The following is a 23,630-nucleotide window of genomic DNA, read 5'->3' as shown; positions in this document are numbered from 1 at the left end:
TCCCATCCAAGCTAATCCTCTTCCCAGCATCCGAGGCCGCGCCTTCCCAATACAAGATTGAGTAGACTCTGTTCGACGCACACGTAGGCACAGAGTGCGACTCCGCGGTCGTGAACGTTCGCTGCGCAAGAGGGACGAGGGGGAGACACTTTGTAGAGATGATCGGTTTTCACCTACTGAGTTCCTCAGGTGACATCTGCTTGACATAAAAAAACAAATAAAACAAAAATACAGTAAAAACTTGGATTAAGAGCCGTTTCACACTACTCCGACACAAAGTCGCCCCGACTTTGAAGTCGCCCCGTGCAGCACGACTTCATCGCAGCTTGCAAACGACTTCTCATAATAGAAGTCAATGCAAGTTGCTCCGTCCTCGCCCAAAAATAGTGCAGGAACCTTTTTCTAAGTCGGAGCGACTTGAGTCGCTCTGATTAGAACGGTTCCATTGCACAGCATGGAGCGCTACTTGTTAGGCGACCAAGTCACCTGACAGGTCGGAGTAGTGTGAACCGGTTCTAAGAGTGCTTTGCAAGACAATCAAAACATTTTTTTTTAGAAATGTTGACTTGATAAACAAGCGATGTCTTGATATAGAAGTAGCGTCATGTCACAACTGAGTATAAAAGAGAAGAGAGGGCACCTCTAAGTGTAGCAATATGGTTACATTAATGAAGGTTCAACATTTAGTAACTCACATGGTTGATGAATAAAAGAGGCGCATCTAAGTATGCCGGCATCCGGGGTACAGCTGTCCACATAGACCATCCTCCTCACTGCCGGCTCTCACCGTGTCATTGTCACTCAGTGTCATTGTCACTCAGAATTGTCATCATCTTTTATTGACACTTTTTTCACTGACTGATTGGAGTGAGCTTTCATTGCTCACAGATTGTATTGACAATTTGATTTCTTTGCACGGATTTATTTAATCATTCTATTTTACCACATTAATTGTTCACTGCTTGGGATTTTAGCACTTATTTATGTGGCCACATACAGTGCATTGCGAAAGTATTCGGCCCCCTTGAACTTTGCGACCTTTTGCCACATTTCCGGCTTCAAACATAAAGATATAAAACTGTAATTTTTGGTGAAGAATCAACAGCAAGTGGGACACATTCCTGAAGTGGAACGAAATTTATTGGATATTTCAAACTTTTTTAACAAATAAAAAACTGAAAAATTGGGCGTCCAAAATTATTCAGCCCCCTTAAGTTAATACTTTGTAGAGCTGCCTTTTGCTGCGATTACAGCTGTAAGTCGCTTGGGGTATGTATGTATCAGTTTTGCACATCGAGAGACTGAAATTTTTGCCCATTCCTCCTTGCAAAACAGCTCGAGCTCAGTGAGGTTGGATGGAGAGCGTTTGTGAACAGCAGTTTTCAGTTTTTTCCACAGATTCTCGATTGGATTCAGGTCTGGACTTTGACTTGGCCATTCTAACACCTGGATATGTTTATTTGTGAACCATTCCATTGTAGATTTTGCTTTATGTTTTGGATCATTGTCTTGTTGGAAGACAAATCTCCGTCCCAGTCTCAGGTCTTTTGCAGACTCCATCAGGTTTTCTTCCAGAATGGTCCTGTATTTGGCTCCATCCATCTCCCCATCAATTTTAACCATCTTCCCTGTCCCTGCTGAAGAAAAGCAGGCCCAAAGCATGATGCTGCCACCACCATGTGTGACAGTGGGGATGGTGTGTTCAGGGCGATGAGCTGTGTTGCTTTTACGCCAAACATAACGTTTTGCATTGTTGCCAGAAAGTTTGATTTTGGTTTCATCTGAGCAGAGCCCCTTCTTCCACATGTTTGGTGTCTCCCAGGTGGCTTGTGGCAAACTTTAAACGACACTTTTTATGGATATCTTTAAGAAATGTCTTTCTTCTTGCCACTCTTCCATAAAGGGCAGATTTGTGCAGTATACGACTGATTGTTGTCCTATGGACAGAGTCTCCCATCTCAGCTGTAGATCTCTGCAGTTCATCCAGAGTGATCATGGGCCTCTTGGCTGCATCTCTGATCAGTCTTCTCCTTGTATGAGCTGAAAGTTTAGAGGGACGGCCAGGTCTTCGTAGATTTGCAGTGGTCTGATACTCCTTCCATTTCAATATTATCGCTTGCACAGCGCTCCTTGGGATGTTTAAAGCTTGGGAAATCTTTTTGTATCCAAATCCGGTTTTAAACTTCTCCACAACAGTATCTCGGACCTGCCTGGTGTGTTCCTTGTTCTTCATGATGCTCTCTGCGCTTTAAACGGACCTCTGAGACTATCACAGTGCAGGTGCATTTATACGGAGACTTGATTACACACAGGTGGATTCTATTTATCATCATTAGTCATTTAGGTCAACATTGGATCATTCAGAGATCCTCACTGAACTTCTGGAGAGAGTTTGCTGCACTGAAAGTAAAGGGGCTGAATAATTTTGTACGCCCAATTTTTCAGTTTTTTATTTGTTAACAAAGTTTGAAATATCCAATAAATTTCGTTCCACTTCATGATTGTGTCCCACTTGTTGTTGATTCTTCACAAAAAATTACAGTTTTATATCTTTATGTTTGAAGCCTGAAATGTGGCAAAAGGTCGCAAAGTTCAAGGGGGCCGAATACTTTCGCAAGGCACTGTATGTAGGATTTCTTAATTTTTCATTGGATTTACTTATATTTATCTATTTAGTGATTGAAAAAATAGTTTCACCTTACTGATTGGTTTTTCACACGAACGATCCGATCATATCGACCTGTCAGTTTTTTAGGCGGATCTGATCGGATCCCCCATGCATCCCTATGGAGCAGCAGATGTCAGTGGAGACATGTCCTCTGACACCTGCTGCCATCCGCATCCGATCCTATCCGTGAAATCCGGACAGATGGAAACCCTATTTTCCATCCGTCCAGGGGATGGGATCGGATGAGAGCAGACAGGTGGTCCGCTCTCATCCGATTCCCCCATAGAGATGCATGGAACTCTGACACCTCCCTCTCCGCACACAGAGCTGTCACCTTCCTGCTCAGCGGGGATCTGTGTATCGATCCCCCACTGAGCAGCACGGATCCGCCTTTCGGAGGTGGACCGTGGGAAAGGACCCTTTGGAGTCCTTTATCTGGCACAGCATTTTTTGATTTTTATGCAATCTGTACGGCTGAATTTGCTATGCACAGACATCGCATGCGATTTGCAGGGCAGTGCACTCTGAATCACATACAATGTCTGACATCGCATATGTGTGAACCAGCAATCAATCTTCATTTCACCAATTCCCTCAGCGGGATCTTTGCTGGGACATTCATCCCCCTGTGGCAATGTCAAGCTGGATGAAGTCGTAGTTGCAGCTCGTGCTGAACTCCAGGCGTCCCCGGGGGCTTTATCCCCCCCCGGACTGTTCGCCTGTGCCGATCACCACGCCGCAGAGCAAGCCGAGGAGCAACTGTCATCATACGCAGCTAATTACTACACTTCTATTTCTACAGGCAATTCCTGAATTAGAAAACACACATATATACTCTAACTGTATATATATATATATATATTATATATATATATATATATATATACATACATATACACACACACACATATATACTCTAACTGTATATAAACACACAAACATACAGTACATACACCCAGGAATATAGACAAGCATTTCCTGGATTCAATGCTGTATATATATATATACCGTATTCATATGTACACACACAGCCTGTATACATAGGGAGGCATTTCCAGTCATTTCCATCCTGTCCTAAGATTTACACAGCTCAGCTAGGTAGACACAGTGCATTGCGAAAGTATTCGGCCCCCTTGAACTTTGCGACCTTTTGACACATTTCAGGCTTCAAACATAAAGATATAAAACTGTAATTTTTTTGTGAAGAATCAACAACAAGTGGGACACAATCATGAAGTGGAAAGAAATTTATTGGATATTTCAAACTTTTTTAACAAATAAAAAACGGAAAAATTGGGCGTGCAAAATTATTCAGCCCTTTTTACTTTCAGTGCAGCAAACTCTCTCCAGAAGTTCAGTGAGGATCTCTGAATGATCCAATGTTGACCTAAATGACTAATGATGATAAATAGAATCCACCTGTGTGTAATCAAGTCTCCTTATAAATGCACCTGCACTGTGATAGTCTCAGAGGTCCGTTTAAAGCGCAGAGAGCATCATGAAGAACCAGGAACACACCAGGCAGGTCCGAGATACTGTTGTGGAGAAGTTTAAAACCGGATTTGGATACAAAAAGATTTCCCAAGCTTTAAACATCCCAAGGAGCACTGTGCAAGCGATAATATTGAAATGGAAGGAGTATCAGACCACTGCAAATCTACGAAGTCCTGGACGTCCCTCTAAACTTTCAGCTCATACAAGGAGAAGACTGATCAGAGATGCAGCCAAGAGACCCATGATCACTCTGGATGAACTGCAGAGATCTACAGCTGAGGTGGGAGACTCTGTCCATAGGACAACAATCAGTCGTATACTGCACAAATCTGTCCTTTATGGAAGAGTGACAAGAAGAAAGCCATTTCTTAAAGATATCCATAAAAAGTGTCATTTAAAGTTTACCACAAGCCACCTGGGAGACACCAAACATGTGGAAGAAGGGGCTCTGCTCAGAAGAAACCAAAATCAAACTTTTTGGCAACAATGCAAAACGTTATGTTTGGTGTAAAAGCAACACAGCTCATCACCCTGAACACACCATCCCCACTGTCATACATGGTGGTGGCAGCATCATGGTTTGGGCCTGCTTTTCTTCAGCAGGGACAGGGAAGATGGTTAAAATTGATGGGAAGATGGATGGAGCCAAATACAGGACCATTCTGGAAGAAATCCTGATGGAGTCTGCAAAAGACCTGAGACTGGGACGGAGATTTGTCTTCCAACAAGACAATGATCCAAAACATAAAGCAAAATCTACAATGGAATGGTTCACAAATAAACATATCCAGGTGTTAGAATGGCCAAGTCAAAGTCCAGACCTGAATCCAATCGAGAATCTGTGGAAAGAACTGAAAACTGCTGTTCACAAACGCTCTCCATCCAACCTCACTGAGCTCGAGCTGTTTTGCAAGGAGGAATGGGCAAAAATTTCAGTCTCTCGATGTTCAAAACTGATAGAGACATACCCCAAGCGACTTACAGCTGTAATCGCAGCAAAAGGTGGCGCTACAAAGTATTAATTTAAGGGGGCTGAATAATTTTGCACGCCCAATTTTTCAGTTTTTTATTTGTTAAAGTTTGAAATATCCAATAAATTTCGTTCCACTTCATGATTGTGTCCCACTTGTTGATTCTTCACAAAAAAATTACAGTTTTATATCTTTATGTTTGAAGCCTGAAATGTGGCAAAAGGTCGAAAAGTTCAAGGGGGCCGAATACTTTCGCAAGGCACTGTAACCCCACTTAAAGTTGAACTCCACATTTTAACCCCTTCAATACTGGGGACTTTCACTCCCTTCCTGCCCCCCCCCCCCCAATACCGGGCACTTTCACCTCCTTTCAGCCCAGGCCAATTTTCAGCTTTTAGTGCAGTCACACTTTGAATGACAATTGCATGGTCATGCAATGCAGTACCCAAACTAAATTTGTATCATTTTTTGAGACAGATAGAGTTTTCTTTTGGTGGCATTTAATCACTGCTGGGGTTTTTTATTTTTGCTAAACAAATGAAAAAACACCAAAAAATGTGGAAGAAAAAAAAAGTTTCTTGCTTTCCGTTACAAAATTTTTTAAATAAATAATGCACTTATGAAGCTGCACCGACAGGCACTGATAGGCGGCAATAATAGATGGCACTGGCAGGCATCACTGATGGGCACTGAAAGGCAGCACTGATTGGCATCAATAATGGGCAATGATTAGCACCACTGGTGGGCATTGATTGGCATCACTGGTGGGCATTGATTGGCATCACTGATGAGCACTGATTAACACCACTGGTGGGCATCACTCATGGGCACTGAAAGGCAGCACTGATTGGCATCAATGAAGGACAATGATTAGCACCACTGGTGGACATTGATCAGCATCACTGGCAGGCATCACTGATCGGCACTGAAAGGCAGTACTGATTGGCATCAATGATGGGCACTGATTAGCACCACTGTTGGGCATTGATTGGCACTGGCAGGCATCACTGATGGGCACTGAAAGGCAGCACTGATTGGCATCAATGACGGGCAATGATTAGCACCACTGGTGGGCCCTGAAAGGCAGCACTGATTGGCATCAATGATGGGCAATGATTATCACCACTGGTGGGCACTGATTGGCATCACTGGCAGGCATTACTGATGGGCACTGAAAGGCGGCACTGATTGGCATCAATGATGGGCACTGATTAGCATCACTGGCAGGCATCACTGATGGGACTGATAATAAATGCATTAATGATCATTAGCGCGAATACAGGAATGCTGATAACAGTCACTTCCTATTTATGCTTTGATTGGACACAGCTGATTACGTGGTAAAGAGCCTACGTCATGTGTCTGGGCAACTCACTGCACCACCGATTGGCGCACACAGCGGCTGGTCCTGAAGGACGTCATAGGACATCCAGTCTGGACAATAGAGCTCCCGCCCGTCTGCTATGGGTCGTTCTGCTATAGGCCGGGTGGGAAGGTGTTAATGTCCCTTTAAATAGTTTGTTCGGGCCAAGCTGGCCCACATAAAGTATTTGTTCACTGTATTAACTGTATGTGGTCTCAGCTATATACAGTATACAGCGCTGTGTTCTGGCAGAGGAATCAGAACCCTCCATCCTCCTCCCAGAACAAGGAACATGCTCATCTATTCACAGAAAGCCTTGTATTTTATGGTGGAATACAAAGCTTCCTGTGAATGGATGAGCAGTGCTCAGCCACTCTATATTATTCTGGGAGTGGGACGGGAAGTTCTCATCCCTCTCTCAGGACACAGCAATGTATACTGTATATAGGCTAAGGCCACATATATTTAATATATCACACCTTGCAAGACAACCTGTTAGTGCAGTAAACCATTTATTTTGGCCCGAATACACAATTTAAAGTGATATTAGATGTGGAGTTTGGTTTCCACTTCCAGGCATTTTCTGGCACCCCTCTCCTACATGGAAAAATCATCATTTTTTTTTTTTGCTAGAAAATTACTCAGAACCCCAAAACATTATAAATGTTTTTAAGCAGAGACCCTAGGGAATAAAATGGCGGTTGTTGCAACTTTTTATGTCACACAGCAATTTCTCAAACAATTTCTTGAAAAAAAAAAAAACGTTTTATGAATTTAAAAAAAAAAGAAAAAAAACAAAACACTAAAGTCAGCCCGATTTTTTTTTTTTTTTAATGTGAAAGATGATGTTACGCCGAGAAAATAAATACCCAACATGTCACGCTTTAAAAATTGCGCACACTCGTGGAATGGCGCCAAATTTCAGTACCTAAAAATCTTCATAGGTGATGTTTTAAAAATTTTAATAAATTACCAGTTTAGAGTTACAGAGGAGATCTGGTGCTAGAATTATTGCTCTCGCTCTAATGTTCATGGCAATACCTCACATGTGTGGTTTGAAAGCTGTTTATATATGCTGGTGCGACGTACGTATGCGTTCGCTTCTGCGTGAGAGCATGGAGGGATGGGGCGCTTTAAATTTTTTGTTTCTTTTATTTTTATATTTTTACACATTCACTTTAGTTTTTTTAGTTTTTTTTCTTTTGGATCAATTTCTTTCTTATTACAAGGAATGTAAAAAAGAGGACCTAGGGCATGACAGGTCCCCTTTTTCTGCGGGTGCGACGTATGTATGAGTTCGCTTCTGCGTGCGAGCTCAGAAGGATGGGGCGCTTTCATTTTTTTTTTTTTTTTTTATTGTTTCTTTTATTTTTATATTTTTACACATTCCCTTTAGTTTTTTTTTTTCTTTTGGATCGCTTTCATTCTTATTACAAGGAATGTAAAAAAAGAGGACCTAGGGCATGACAGGTCCTCCTTTTCTGCAGGTGCGACGTATGTATGAGTTTGCTTCTACGTGCGAGCACGGAGGGATGGGGCTCTTTAAATTTTCCTTTTTCTATTGTTTCTTGTATTTTTATATTTTTTACACTTTCCCTTTAGTTTTTTATTGGATCACTTTCATTCTTATTACAAGGAATGTAAAAAAGAGGACATAGGGCATGACAGGTCCTCTTTTTTGGAGAGATGTGGGGTCTGTAAGACCCCTCATCTCTCCTCTAGGCAGGAAAGACAGATACAAAAAAAAAAAAAAAAAGATTTTGGCTTTCCAGCCGAACACACGGAAGTGTTTACATCTGCCTGGCCGGATGTGTCTCTTAGATTGTAAGCTCTAAGGAGCAGGGTCCTCTGATTCCTTCTGTATTGAAGGGTATTGTATTTTTACTGTCTACACTCAAGTTGTAAAGTGCTGCGTAAACTGCTGGCGCTATATAAATACTACATAATAATAATATAATAATGTGACGTCATCACGTCACATCCAGGCCTCCGAAGGTCATAGAGACTGCCGGGGACCATCTGGTCCTCAGTATTCTCTATGGTAAACTTCTGCCGCCAGTGGATTCCTTCCCTGGCTCGCAGGTAGAAGCACCCGAGGGTGGCGGGAGGGGGAAGGACGTCCCCTCCCGCCGCCTGTAAGAACAATCAAGCAGCTGAACTGCCACTAGGATTGTTCTTATAGTGAAGGGAATCGCCGACTGGAAAAGATGATATCTGATTGACACCTGCAGCTGCACCCATCATCCCGATATCCCCACTCAAATTCCAGGACGTCATATGACAGCCTTGGGTGGGAAGTGGTTTCATCTACTGTACTTGGCTGGGAAAATCTAAGGACAGCATGGAAATACAAATCTTTTGGCAGGTAAAGCGGCTCACCTGAGGCTAAATACAGCAAACCCATCGAGCCTGTCTTCTTACATTCCATCTGTACAGAGACTGCAAGCAGTGTTAACTTTAACATCAAATTTCAAATTTGTTTTAGTTATAATCTTTTGACTAAAACGCCATTTTAGTTTTAGTCGTACTTTAGTTAATCGGAGTTGCTTTACTTTTAGTCGTATTTTAGTCGACTAAAATCGAATGGGTTTAGATAAATTTTAATGCATTATTTCTTTAGAACTGCCAAACATTATTTACTCCCTTAACCGCTTCCTGACCGCCCCCTCCCCCCCGCCGCAGTTATACTGCGGCAGGGCGGCCCTCCTGCGCGAACCAACGTAAGTATATGGCGGTCGCGCGCCTGCAGCTAGGGGGCGAGCGTGTGCCGCTGGCGGTGCGCGCTCCCCCCCCCCCCCACACATCAGCGGGGACTCCGATGCACGGGGCAGGCGGCTCCAATTGCCGCTGGCCAGCCGCGATCGCTCCCCGCTGAGAGAGAAGGACGGTCGGATGTTGTAAACACAGCTGACCGTTCTTCTCCCTGGAATGATCACAGAGCGCCTGTGATCCTTCTATATAGGAACACATGTCTCTATGATCATTTCACAAGTCCCACCCCCATACAGTTAGAAACACGCCCCTAGGTACACATTTAACCCCTTGATCACTTACAGTGTTAACCCCTTCCCTGCCAGTGTCATTAGTACAGTAACAGGGCATATTTTTAGCACTGACTACTGTAGTAATGTCACTGGTCCCCCCAAAAGTGTCAAAAATGTCACTTAGGGGTCTGATCTGTCCGCTGCAATGTCGCAGTCCTGCTAAAAATCGCAGATCGCCACCATTACTAGTAAAAAAAAAAACAATAAAAATGACATAAATCTTTCCCATAGTTAGTAGACTTTTGTGTAAACCAATCAAAATACGCTTATTTTTTTTTTTACCAAAAATATGCAGCAGAAAACAAATTGGCCTAAAATGATGAAAAAATTTGATTTTAGATTTTTTTTTTGGGGAATGTTATATAGCAGAAAGTGAAAAATATGTTTTTTTTTTTCAGAATTGTTGCTTTTTTTTTGTTTATAGCGCAAAAAAATAAAAATCGCAGAGGTGATCAAATACCACCAAACGAAAGCTCTGTTTGTGGGGAACAAAAAGGACAATTGGGTACAGTGTCGCACACCCGCGCAATTGTCAGTTAAAGTAACGCAGTGCCAAATCACAAAAAACGGCCTGGTCATTAAGGGGGTAAATCCTTCCGATCCAGAAGTGACTTAAGCCCTGGAGGATTTGGCTGCTCAAAGACCAGGGCCTATTTTGCGATTTGGCACTGCGTGAATTTAACAGACAATTGCGCGGTCGTGCGGCGCTGTACCCAAATAAAATTGATGTCCTTTTTTTCCCACAAACAGAGCTTTCTTTTGGTGGTATTTGATCACCTGTGCGATTTTTATTTTTTGTGCTATAAACCAGTGGTCCTCAACTCCGTTCCTCGGGGCCCACTAACAGGCCAGATTTTAAGTATTACCTTAGGGAGATGCAGACTAGAATACTGTCACTGAGCAGCAAATGAGATCACCTGGGATGTAATTTAGTTATCTTGCAAACCTGGCCTGTTAGTGGGTCCCGAGGACCGGAGTTGAGGACCAAGGCTATAAACAAACAAGAGCGACAATTTTGAAAAAATAACAATATTTTTCACATTTTTTTTTTATATGAAATTCTCAAAAAAAAAAAAATTTAAAAAATCAAAATTTTAACATTTTAGGCCAATTTGTTTTCTGCTACATATTTTTGGTAAAAAAAAAAAAAAATCGCAATAAGCGTATTTTGATTGGTTTGCGCAAAAGTTATTGCGTTTACTGACTACGGGAAAGATTTATGTCATTTTTATTGTTTTTTTTTAACTAGTAATGGCGGCGAGCTGCGATTTTTTTGTGGGACTGCGACATTGCGGCGGACAGATCGGACCCCTGACTGAGATTTTTGACACTTTTGGGGGTACCAGTGACATTACTACAGTAATCAGTGCTAAAAATATGCACTGCTACTGTAAAAATGACACTGGCAGGGAAGGGGTTAACTTGATTAGTGATCAAGGGGTTAAGTGTGTCCCTAGGGGCGTGGCTTTTCATGTAACCACAGAGACATACGATCCTACATAGCAGGATCATATGATCTCTGCAGTTACACCAGGGAGAATGAGAGACGGCTTTGTATACATCAGCCGCCTGCCTTTCTCCCTCTCCGGCGGGAGATCGCGAGCCACCGGTCACTCGCACGGGTATGTCAGGAACGAACAGGGGCGGGAGCGCGCCTCCGGCGGCGCGCACTCGCCCCCTTTTGGCTCGTGGGCGGGTGACGTACCGGTACGTCACTTTGCCCAGGAGGGGCTGACCGCTGCAGTATATGTACTTGCGGCGGTCAGCAAGTAGTTAAGGTTTGAACATGCACTAATGACACAGATTTAGCCATTGTGATATAAATTCAATTTCGTTTTAGTCATGGTCTTTTGACTAAAATGCCATTTTCGTTTTAGTCGTATTTTAGTCTACTAAAATAGTATTTATTAAGTCGAAAATATTTTAGTCTACGAAATTAACACTGACAGCAAGAATCTGATATTGGGCCACATTGGGGTACAAAGATACAATGTATGTAATAATGAATACAGATCTTTTCTGTCTGTCTAGATTCCAGCTTTAGGATCATTTCCCAGGGCTGGGCTGTGTAGCCGGCTATTTACGCGGCCCGGATTCTCATCACGCTGCGTCCATCTACACAGCTGCAATAAAAAAAATATTTTGGGAAAATAAATTAGAAGCAATAATAAAGTAACATATAAAAGGAAGCAAAACCCTAGCAGAAGCTGATCTGTCCCACGCCATGACCCGTGTCCTATGTGTGGGGTGAATGACACGGGAAAACACACGCATGCATGTGGATCTTGAATTTCATTCCTGCTTATATCAGTGATTTGTAGCCACGCGGCTCTCCAAGGAAACGATGAAGTGCGTTAGAAGAGCGCACATACTGAGCTACTTATAGAATGTAAACCTGGAAATCATAAAGGGGGGCTTTAGAGCCCTTTCACACTCCGGCTCCTAAACACGTGGTATGTGCAAAAACACATCACATGTTTTCAGGATTTCTGTCTCCCAGCATGCACCTGTGACACCTGAACATGCAGGACTTTTAAAAATGCACCACGCCTGCAGAGTGTTGGTGTGAAGAGTTCCAAATGATTTAAAGGGATAAATTTTTCATGGATTTTTTAAACATCAAAAGCACATCAGAAACTGTTCAGTGTGAAAGGGCCCTAAAGTCCTTCACTAACTGCCACTGTACCCACACACTTCCCCCCCGACTGCCACTGAACCCACATAATTCTTCCCTGACTGCCACTGTACCCACATAATTCTCCCCTGACTGCTACTGCACCCACACACTCCCCCCCCAACACACCTCTACGCTAACTGCCACTAGTGCACCCACACACTTCCCCCCCGACTGCCACTGCACCCACAAACTTCTCCCAACTGCTACTGTACCCACACACCTCTTCGCTAACTGCCACTAGTGCACCCACACACTTCCCCCCGACTGCCACTGCACCCACACACTTCCCCCCTGACTGCCACTGCACCCACAAACTTCTCCCAACTGCTACTGTACCCACACACCTCTTCGCTAACTGCCACTAGTGCACCCACACACTTCCCCCCTGACTGCCACTGCACCCACACACTTCCCCCCTGACTGCCACTGCACCCACACACTTCCCCCCTGACTGCCATTGCACCCACACACTTCCCCCCTGACTGCCACTGCACCCACACACTTCCCCCCTGACTGCCACTGCACCCACAAACTTCTCCCAACTGCTACTGTACCCACACACCTCTACGCTAACTGCCACTAGTGCACCCACACACTTCCCCCCGACTGCCACTGCACCCACACACTTCCCCCGACTGCTACTGTACCCACACACCTCTTCGCTAACTGCCACTAGTGCACCCACACACTTCCCCCCTGACTGCCACTGCACCCACACACTTCCCCCCCTGACTGCCACTGCGCCCACACACTTCCCCCCTGACTGCCACCGCACCCACACACTTCCCCCTCCTGACTGCCACTGCACCCACACACTTCTCCCCTGACTGCCACTGCACCCACACACTTCTCCCCTGACTGCCACTGCACCCACACACTTCCCCCCCCCGACTGCCACTGCACCCACACACTTCCCCCCCCGACTGCCACTGCACCCACACACTTCCCCCCGACTGCCACTGCACCCACACACCTCTACGCCAACTGCCACTGCGCCCACACACCTCTACGCCAACTGCCACTGTACCCACACACCTCTACGCCAACTGCCACTGTACCCACACACCTCTATGCTAACTGCCACTGTACCCAAACACTTCTCCACTGACTGCCACTAGTACACCACACACCTCTACGCCAACTGCCACTGTGCCCACACACCTCTACGCCAACTGCCACTGTACCCACACACCTCTATGCTAACTGCCACTGCACCCATACACTTCTCCACTGACTGTCACTAGTACACCACACACTTCCCCCCGACTGCCATATATATAAATATATATATATATATATATATATATATATATATATATACACACACACAAAAATTAAGGGGGAAAGAAAAAGGACAGTAACCTCCAAGGATAATAGGACTTTGTAGGCATCCACTGATTAATCTCACAAATAACGAACAATCTTAAGTAGTATAAATACAAACATAATTTATTTATCTAAAATTACATAAAAACCATCACAGAGATGAATATGCACAACTGTGCAACAGTATGCTCCGAAACCAAACTAACCCAAATACCAGGGTCTATGTCTGAGGACCATAAATATGACCGACTTCATGTGCCTGGATCGACAGGGTTCTAATGTGCAAATATACCCAAAGAATCGCTGCGCGTTTCGCTATGCAGCTTCTTCAGGGTTTTCCATTGGAGTTAAAAAAACGGAACAAAGGGCGCCAAACGATCTCCTGAGAGGGGGCTGCAGGGTTGCAGGAACAATAAAGTTGTTCCAAAAGGAACTAACATTGCATGTATCTCCTTCCTGCTATGGGGTACCAATCCGATTACTGTCAAGACAACTTCTCCGAGAGACGTAGGAGATGCCCCCTCTTTAATATATATATTTTTTTTTATTATATAAAGATACACACAAAGTATATACTGTACATATAATAATTAATTTATATTTAGTACAGAATAAAACTTTACACCGAACCGATTCCATAAGTCCAATGGACCATTTTGGCACTTTTCCACTGCAAGTACCGGCTCGGCTCTACTCGGCCCTGCTTGGCCCGGTTTGCTTTTCCACTGCTGGTACCGCATGGTACGGTGTCGGAACGGTTCGGTACGGTACAGTTTGCTTTTCCACTAAAGTAGTACTAAAGTTAAGTGGGTGGGATAACAACGGGGTGGGTGGGATTCTCTGACCAATCAGTGGCTAGTAGTGACTGCATGCAAAGGATTGTGGGATATGGTACCTCTTGGAACCACAATCGAGTAGGTACTGTTTTTGAGAGCCGTACTGTTTGGTTCCATGCAGTGGAAAAGCGCCATTTGTGTGTTCCCAATTATGTAAATTGCTCCGACAAGTAACAAAATAAAGGGTCAGTTAACACTCGCTGCCAAAATACTTTATGGTCATTGGGATGCAAAGTAAACAATGTATCGAGTTACAGGAGCTCCATATAATTCAGGACTGTCCTTATGGGTAACACTCGTTAACGCTGGAGAAATGTCTGTGTGATCAAATCACTGCGAGGTTCAAATCACTGCGAGGTTCAAATCACTGCGAGGTTCTAATCACTGCGAGGTTCTAATCACTGCGAGGTTCTAATCACTGCGAGGTTCTAATCACTGCGAGGTTCTAATCACTGCGAGGTTCTAATCACTGCGAGGTTCTAATCACTGCGAGGTTCTAATCACTGCGAGGTTCTAATCACTGCGAGGTTCTAATCACTGCGAGGTTCAAATCACTGCGAGGTTCAAATCACTGCGAGGTTCAAATCACTGCGAGGTTCAAATCACTGCGAGGTTCAAATCACTGCGAGGTTCAAATCACTGCGAGGTTCAAATCACTGCGAGGTTCTAATCACTGCAAGGTTCTAATCACTGCTAGGTTCTAATCACTGCGAGGTTCAAATCACTGCGAGGTTCTGTGGGCTGGAACACAAGTGTTTCCAAGCCTCTCTGATGTTCACAATCAGATCATAAACTCCCATCGACACTTTAACAGTCAGCCTGCGCCTGTCTAACTTCCTACCATGCAGGAGAACACAACCCTCCCATTGGATCCTACTGGTGAAAGACACATTGGGGCGATTTACTAAAGTTTTTTTGTTTGTTTTTTGTTTAAGTAAATTTTTTCCCCTAAAGTTCAGGTCCATCATTCTCACCTAGACAAGGATAACGTCCTCAGACCTTACGCATGCGCAGGAACGCTGCGGGTCACTCTGGTATCTGTTGCACCATTTTTGTGCATGTGCACATTTTTGCAAACTGCCTGCTGGGATTTCTACATCAATCCCCCCCAGGAGGCAGTATGCGGGATCCAACGCAAGCTCAGAACCGGCGCAGGGGGTTCCCCAGTTTACTGCACATGCTCAAGGGTTCCAGCATATGTGCAGATACATCATAGGGTTTTGTCAGGTCCCTAAGACCTGGCAAAGATCCCCACAGTGCGTCTGCACATGCGCGGAAAATGAATTCAAGATGGCGGCACCAGAGAGGAGCAGCGTAATCTTTCCCTACAAGCAAGACAATGCTGGACTCCATGGACTAGTAAATAGTTTGTTTTTTACTTTTATACATGGACAAGTTTTAAAGTGGAGTTCCACCCTAATTTTATACTTACCTCCATCTTCTCGCTCCGGGTCACCTGAAAAAGAAATGGATAATCGCATTTTTTTTTTTTTTTTTTACTTACCTCGTAGCGAAGAAAATATACTTACCTTACTTCCTTCTTCCTCGGCCCGTCGTCACTTCCTGGCTCTGCAATGATTCCTGGGAGCTGAACGTCATCGCTCCCAGGAATCATTGCGCCTGCACCGGCCCCGACGTCAGTTCCGGGGCACGCACGTCATCCCCTTCTAAACAGCTTCTGGGCATGCCCGCGACCCGGAAGTGACGTCGGGGCCGGCGCAGGGCATCGTGGGACCGAAGAAGGCGGAAGAGGACGCCGAAGAGGATCTCGCTGGCTTCAAGCTGCCCACATCTGAGATGGCAGCGCTGGACAAGACGTTTTCAAGGTAAGTATTTGTCCTAACAGGTAAGTGCAACCCGGGACAGATCAGAGGCTAGCCATTGTGGAATGCACTAGCCCTGACTGTCCCGGGGGTATTTAAAAAAAAAAAAAAAAATTCCAGGGTGGAACTCCGCTTTAAGATTTAGAAATTTTATTTTTCATAGTACGGGTGTGGAGTTTTCTCTATAAAAATCTTTACACTGTACTGATAAAATAAAAATCTTTATATTGCATTAATAAATGAAAAACCTTTACATTGTATTGATAAATTTAATTTTTAAATGTTATCGATAAATTAAAAATCTTTATAGTATATTGATAAATTAAAAAATCTTTATATTGCAATAATAAATTAAAAACTTTACATTGTATCGATAAATTATAATTTTTTAAATTTGATCGATAAATTAAAAATCTTTAAAAATGCATTGATAAATGAAAAACACCTTTATATTGCATTAATAAATGAAAAACGTTTACATTGTATCGATAAGTTATAATTTTTTACATTGTATTGATAAATTAAAAATCTTTACATTGTATCAATTAAAAAAAATCTTTATATTGCATTTATAAATTAAAATTCTTTACATTGTAATCGGTAAAATAAAAAGCTTTATATTGCATTGATAAATTAAAATCTTTATATTGCATTAATAAATTAGAAAGCTTTATATTGTATCAATAAATTCAAAATGTTTGCATTGTATCAATAAATTAAAAAACTTTATATTGCATTGATAAATTAGAAAGCTTTACATTGTATCAATAAATTCAAAATGTTTAAATTAGATTGATAAATTAAAAATGTTTACATTGCATCTACAAATTTAAAATCCTTACATTGTATCAATAGATTTAAAATCTTTTTAAGCTACTTTGAAAAGCCAATCAATATTGAGATAATTTTTAAAAATGGGATTTTTGCTTAAATGACAAATGGAAGATTGCAGTGAACACAATGTCGCCTTTTTCAAACGCTGACTTTGCAAAGTAAGAATTCTCTGCCTGCTCAATGGATCAATCTCACTGACTTTCAGGCACTATAGATATACATGAGCCATAATTTCAGAACTATATAGTAATTGGAATGTAGATCAATGTGAACAAAAAAATACAATCTTCAAATTATCTCAGGGTAAAAAGTGTGGGAGGAGCCCTGAAACACATCAGTGGTGCAACAAAAGGTGAGAAGATTATTAAAAAGAAAAAAATATGGAGTTTTGCTAAAGAGGAATTGCACTCCTCCTTCCTCATGTAAAAATTCACATCTCACCATTTTTGCTGCATTATCCACAAAAAAAAATAATAATAATAAATAATAATAATAACTAAAAAAAAAAAAACAAAGCAAAAAAAAACAAGCCTAGCAAATGCCACACTGTTTTTTGGGGATTCACTGCCCTGCTGCTCACTCAATCCCATGCTGCCATCTTCCTCTCTGACTTCATCAGAAGGCAACTGTCTCTTCTGGGTTCTTGCGGGAAGGGCAGGAACAAGGGGTGGGCAGGAGAGGAAGCTGCCCCTGGCACTGTGGTATCATGTGAGATGGGGGGGCACCACGACGAGATTGGGGAGGGGACTGGCAGGTTTTAAGAGCTGTTCTAGGAGGGGAAATTTGGGGAGGTGTGCTAGGAATGGTGATTTGGGGAGGGGGATAGTTAAAGAGGATTTGTGATAGAAAGGGTAAAATGGTGGGTGGGGGGTATTTGTGCTAAGATCTGAATTTTTTATCTGTGTGTGTGGGGGGGGGGGGTTAATGCTAGGAGGGAGGGATTTAGAGTGGGAGGGGGAGAGAATCTGTGCTCGGAGGGGACATTTGAGGGGCAGAGCGGGAAGTTTTTTTTTTGGAAGAGGGGATTTGTGCCAGGGTGGGGATTTCAGCAGGGGGGTACTGGGAGGAAGGGGGGATTCATGATTAGAGGGGGCATGCAGATTAGTGCTCGATTTTTTTGGGGGGGGGGTATTTTTGATGCCACATAATTATACATCTTGGGAGGGGGGGGGGGCGCACTTAGGCATGTTCTCCCTGGGCTCTAGATGGCCTTGTCCTGGGATTGCTTGAGGGTGGGCCCCGGAGGAGGAACATCATGGGAGGGGTTGATCTACAGCACTGTGTAGTACCGTGAAGCCTCTTGGGATATAACACCATACATCCCAGGAGGCCTTAGGGTGCTTCACAGTGCATTTGGGCAGCTGATATCATCATGCTTGGAGGTGCAGGAATGTGGGTGGGGGGGTCCCCTCGGCATTGCAGTCACTGATCAAGTGGTCAGCTGTCAGCCTGACCCAGAATTCCAAACCCCACCTAAACAGACCACTCAGAACAACTCAAAGGATCCAACTGAAATTCACTGCTACGACCAACGAGATTCTTCACACCATCAAGCATGACTAACGAGGTCTTCACACCAAGCATGACCATCGAGGTCTTCACACCATCAAGCATGACCAACAACGTCTTCACACCATCAAGCATGACCAACAAGGTCTTCACACCATCAAGCATGACCAACAAGGTCTTCACACCATCAAACATGACCAACAAAGTCTTCACACCATCAAGCATGACCAACAAGGTCTTCACACCATCAAGCATGACCAACAAGGTCTTCACACCATTAAGCATGACCATCGAGGTCTTCACACCATCAAGCATGACCATCGAGGTCTTCACACCATCAAGCATGACCATCAAAGTCTTCACACCATCAAGCATGGCCAAGGAGGTCTTCACACCATCAAGCATGGCCAAGGAGGTCTTCACACCATCAAGCATGGCCAAGGAGGTCTTCACACCATCAAGCATGGCCAAGGAGGTCTTCACACCATCAAGCAATGGGCTGAATGAGAATACCATTATTAAAAGCAAAAATATAGGTTTACAAGGGGTATTATTAGTGTACTCTTAGTGACCAAATACTTTAATATTACAGTATTTATATTAAAAAGTCATCCTATAAATATACGTTCAATATTTTTGTTCAGATAAGAAAAATAAAGATTTGCAGATTAACCAGTAGATTGGGGTGCGCTCATATAAAAAATAAAAAAAAAAAACACTTCCTCACACAGGGATTCTGCCCAAGGGACAAGGCCATCCCTCCCGTGTCCATCTGCATCTTCTTTAATGGGGCACCCCCAAATACAGGCCCAGGAGGGGAATTCACAAGCTTAAAAAGATAAAAATCCTTTTTTGGGATTAGGGGTCTGGAAATGTTCCTTTAACTCCTTCCAGCCTTAGCGTATCTTTACGATTGCAGTGATTGTCACATGATCAGGTTCCCGTCCAGTCTAAGACAGCTCAATCACTGTTCTGGGAGCAGGCAATGAGTGCTTTCTCAACACAGAGACCTGGGCCATCCATGAACGCAAATACTGTACAGTGCATCCAGAAAGTATGCTACAAGCTTGTCACACCTATTTTGGGGCAGTTTTTTCCATTCTTCTTCTTTGACCTCTCAAGCTCCATCAGGTTGGATGGGGAGCGACAGATCTCTCCAGAGATTTTCAATCAGGTTCAAGTCTGGGCTCTGGCTGGGCCACTCAAGGACATTCACAGAGTTGTCCCATAGCCACTCCCTTGTTATCTTGGCTGTGTGCTTAGGGTTGTTGTCCTATTGGAAGATGAACCTTCCCCCAGTCGGAGGTCCAGAGCACTCTGGAGCAGGTTTTCATCAAGGATGTCTCTGTACATTGCTGCATTCATCCTTCCCTCAATCCTGACTAGTCTCCCAGTTCCTGCCTCTGAAAAACATCCCCACAGCATGATGCTGCCACCACAATGCTTCACTGTAGGGATGGTATTGGCCAGGTGATGAGCGGTGCCTGGTTTCCTCCAGACATGACGCTTGCTATTCAGGCCAAAGAGTTCAATCTTTGTTTCATCAGACCAGAGAATCTTGTTTCTAATGGTCTGAGAGTCCTTCAGGTGCCTTTTGGTAAACTCCAGGCAGGCTGTCATGTGCCTTTTACTGAGGAGTGGCTATCGTCTGGCCACTCTACCTTACAGTCCTGATTGGTTGAGTGCTGCAGAGATGGTTGTTCATCTGGAAGGTTCTCCTCTCTCCACAGAGAAACGCTGGAGCTCTGTCAGAGTGACCATCGGGTTCTTGGTCACCTCCCTGACTAAGGCCCTTCTCCCCTGATCCCTCAGTTTGACCTGGACAGCCCACTCTTGGAAGAGTCCTGGTGGTTCCAAACGTCTTACATTTACAGATGATGGAGGCCACTGTGCTCATTGGGATCTTCAATGCTGCAGAAATGTTTCTGTACCCTTCCCCCGATCTGTGCCTCCATACAATCCTGTCTCGGAGATCTACAGACAATTCCTTGTACTTCACGGCTTGGTTTGTGCTCCAACATGCACTGGTAACTCTGGGACCTTATATAGACAGGTGTGTGCCTTTCCAAATCCTGTCCAATTAACTAAATTTACCACAGGTGTACTCCAATCAACTTGTAGAAACATCTCAAGGATGATCAGTGGAAAAGCCCAATTTTGAGTGTCATGGCAAAGGCTGTGATACCTATGTACATGGGATTTTTTTTTTTTCGTTTTCTTATTTTTTAAATAAATTTGCAAAGATTTTAAACTCACTTCTTTCACGTTGTGATTATGGGGGATTTATTTTAGTTTTGAGGAAAAAAATGTATTTAATCCATTTTGGAATAAGGCTGTAAAATAACAAAATGTGGAAAAAGTGAAGCCCTGTAAATAGTTTCCGGATGCTCTGTACGGGACGGGTGGGTGTTAAAGCACATGTGCATTACGTGTGAGGCAAGAAGTTAATGAACCCAATTTTTCTTCCCCATTGAATTTAATATGATTAGGTCACCATCACACATTACTGTTCTGGATGATGTTGTGTCTGTTCACCAGGATGATCTATGGCCACCAAATTATATCTAAATCCACAGACGGAAATACTTTGTTGCACCTTTCTAGTGCTCTTCTCTGGCAGTCAATGGAGAACCTCCAAGTTCCTCAATTTCTGTGTATTGCTCTTTTGTGCTAATATTGAAAACTGTAACACAGAAATTGATACGAGGCGTGACAATTTTTGGAATGGTTATCCCATTGCCATCTTGAATAGAGCTCATTGAAAAGCTCATGAAAGAGTCAGTGTGGATATTCCATGAATTTCACCGAGTCAGCACACCATGTGTGCAAACCAATCGTTTTCCATCGCAGAGACTGAGGAAAATCACCAACAGACAGGGCCCATCAATTTCCATGTCCCATAGAACTAAAAACTTGAAAGACTTATTAATTGGAGCAGAGCCGGTGATAAATACCACCAGACTCCAATTAAAATGTTTGAAAAGAAGAATGCTTTAATGTCATAAGTGTGTTGTGCTCTTATATGTAGCTCAGCATGTTCTCATCCTCAATGGGGGGTCACCATACAGCCGTGGCCAAAAGTTTAGGAATGACACTGTGACAAACTCACTCAGGACAGGGGCTTTTGGAGGGGACTGCAGGCTAGCCCCCTGCCTACTGACTATGGGCCCGTGGAACCCAGCTTACCTTATGGCACTTTTCCACTGCAAGTACCGGCTCGGCTCCACTCTGCCCTGCTTGGCTCTGTTTGGTTTTCCACTGCATGGTACGGTGGTGGAACGGTTCGGTATGGTTTGCTTTTCCACTAAAGTAATAAGTGGGTGGGATAACAACGATTCTCTGACCAATCAGAGGCTAGTAGTGACAAACAGTCAAGGCTGCATGCAAAGGATTGTGGGATATGGTACCGGTACGGCCCTCTTATGGCACTTTTCCACTGCAAGTACCGGCTCGGCTCCACTCGGCTCTGTTTGGTTTTCCACTGCATGGTACGGTGTTGGAACGGTTTGGTACGGTTTGCTTTTCCACTAAAGTAGTAAGTGGGTGGGATAACAACGATTCTCTGACCAATCAGTGGCTAGTAGTGACAAACAGTCAAGGCTGCATGCAAAGGATTGTGGGATATGGTACCGGTACGGCCCTCTTGGAAACACAACCGAGGTGGTACTGTTTAAGAGAGCCGTACCGTTCGGTTCCATGTAGTGGAGAAGCGCCGCCGTACCGTACCAACACCGTACCATGCAGTGGAAAAACGCAAAAGCGAGCTGAACCATTCGGTTCCATGCAGTGGAAAAGCACCTTTAGAAGAAATCCCTTTCCCAGCTCCCCTCGGCCCCTCTTAGGTGTAAGTCATCCTGTGTCTATTAAGGGCACGGGGTGACCAAGAAAATGATGGACAGCTACTTAATGGACACTGAGAAGATGATTTGGATTAGAGATCGAATAGATTATATCGGCAAAGCTGATATGCACTCTCCCCAATATATCAGAATCGGCCCCGGATGTTACCGATATTGCCGATATTTCGGGAAAGTGCTTGTACCGGGGTGATGCCTGCAGCTAGAGGTCTCACCCGGTATCGGCGTCTATAGCCAACGGTCAGCTGTCTTGTAATGACAACCGATGCAGTTGAGAAGTCGCTCGGCTGTCATTACAAGGAGCGGGAGGGGACCTCCCCCTCCCACGGCTCGCCCGGGTCTCCCGTCCCACCAGGAGACCCGGGCAACCAGCCTGCATGGCCGCCGAAGACCGGATCAAAGCCGGATTCAGCTCTGATCGGGTCTCCATGCAAAAACCCAGAAGTGATGTCATGACATCACTTCCGGGTACTTGCGCCAGATTAAAAAAAATTACAGCATTCAAAACAGCCAAAACAAAATAAAATTAATGTCCTTTTTTCCCACAAACAGAGCTTTCTTTTGGTGGTATTTGATCACCTGTGCGATTTTTATTTTTTGAGTTATAAACAAAAAAAGCGACAATTTTGGAAAAAAAAAAAACAATATTTTTCACATTCTGCTATATAACATTCTTAAAATAAAAAAATCAAAATTTTTTAACATTTTAGGCCAATTTGTTTTCTGCTACATATTTTTGGTAAAAAAAAAAATAGCATTAATCTTATTTTGATTGGTTTGCGCAAAAGTTATTGCGTCTACTAACTACTAACTGCCCCGTGCATTGGCTTCCCTGCTACTGAGTGGTGGCAGAAGCGCTGCCGGCGGCGCACGCTCACCCCCTAGCTACAGGTGTGCCTGACTGACGTAGGTCTACGTCGGTTTGCACAGGAGGGCCGCCCTGCCGCAGTAAAAAAGGCGGTGGGCGGTCCGGAAGAGGTTAATAGACACTGAGAAGATGGTTTGGATTACTTCAAATGGGACAGTAATATTTATTAACAATATCTCTCAAGAAATATATAAAGATTTAATCCCACTTTACACTGTGAGACCTATAGCCTGTTGCCATGAAGTCTGCGACTCCTAAATAATCAAAGCTTTGCTGAGATGTGGATTCCATGTACTTCAATGTAGGAGCCGGACAGTCTGCTACTGGGGGTCTCCTACTACTGTCTGTTTAATAAGGTGT

General features: G+C 43.8%; 1 protein-coding gene across 3 annotated transcripts in view; it reads right to left on the bottom strand.

Annotated features, from left to right (window-relative positions):
• The window catches only part of KCNAB2 (potassium voltage-gated channel subfamily A regulatory beta subunit 2), a 322,756-nt gene that overhangs the window by 290,626 nt on the left and 8,500 nt on the right, over positions 1–23,630 (bottom strand). The gene's annotated exons all lie outside the window — the stretch shown is intronic.

The sequence above is a fragment of the Pelophylax lessonae genome, assembly GCF_965119305.1.
Source record: "Pelophylax lessonae genome assembly, chromosome: 12".
Lineage (NCBI taxonomy): Eukaryota > Metazoa > Chordata > Amphibia > Anura > Ranidae > Pelophylax > Pelophylax lessonae.
The sequence above is the reverse complement of the archived record's forward strand: the minus strand, read 5'-3'. Positions and strand labels throughout refer to the sequence as shown.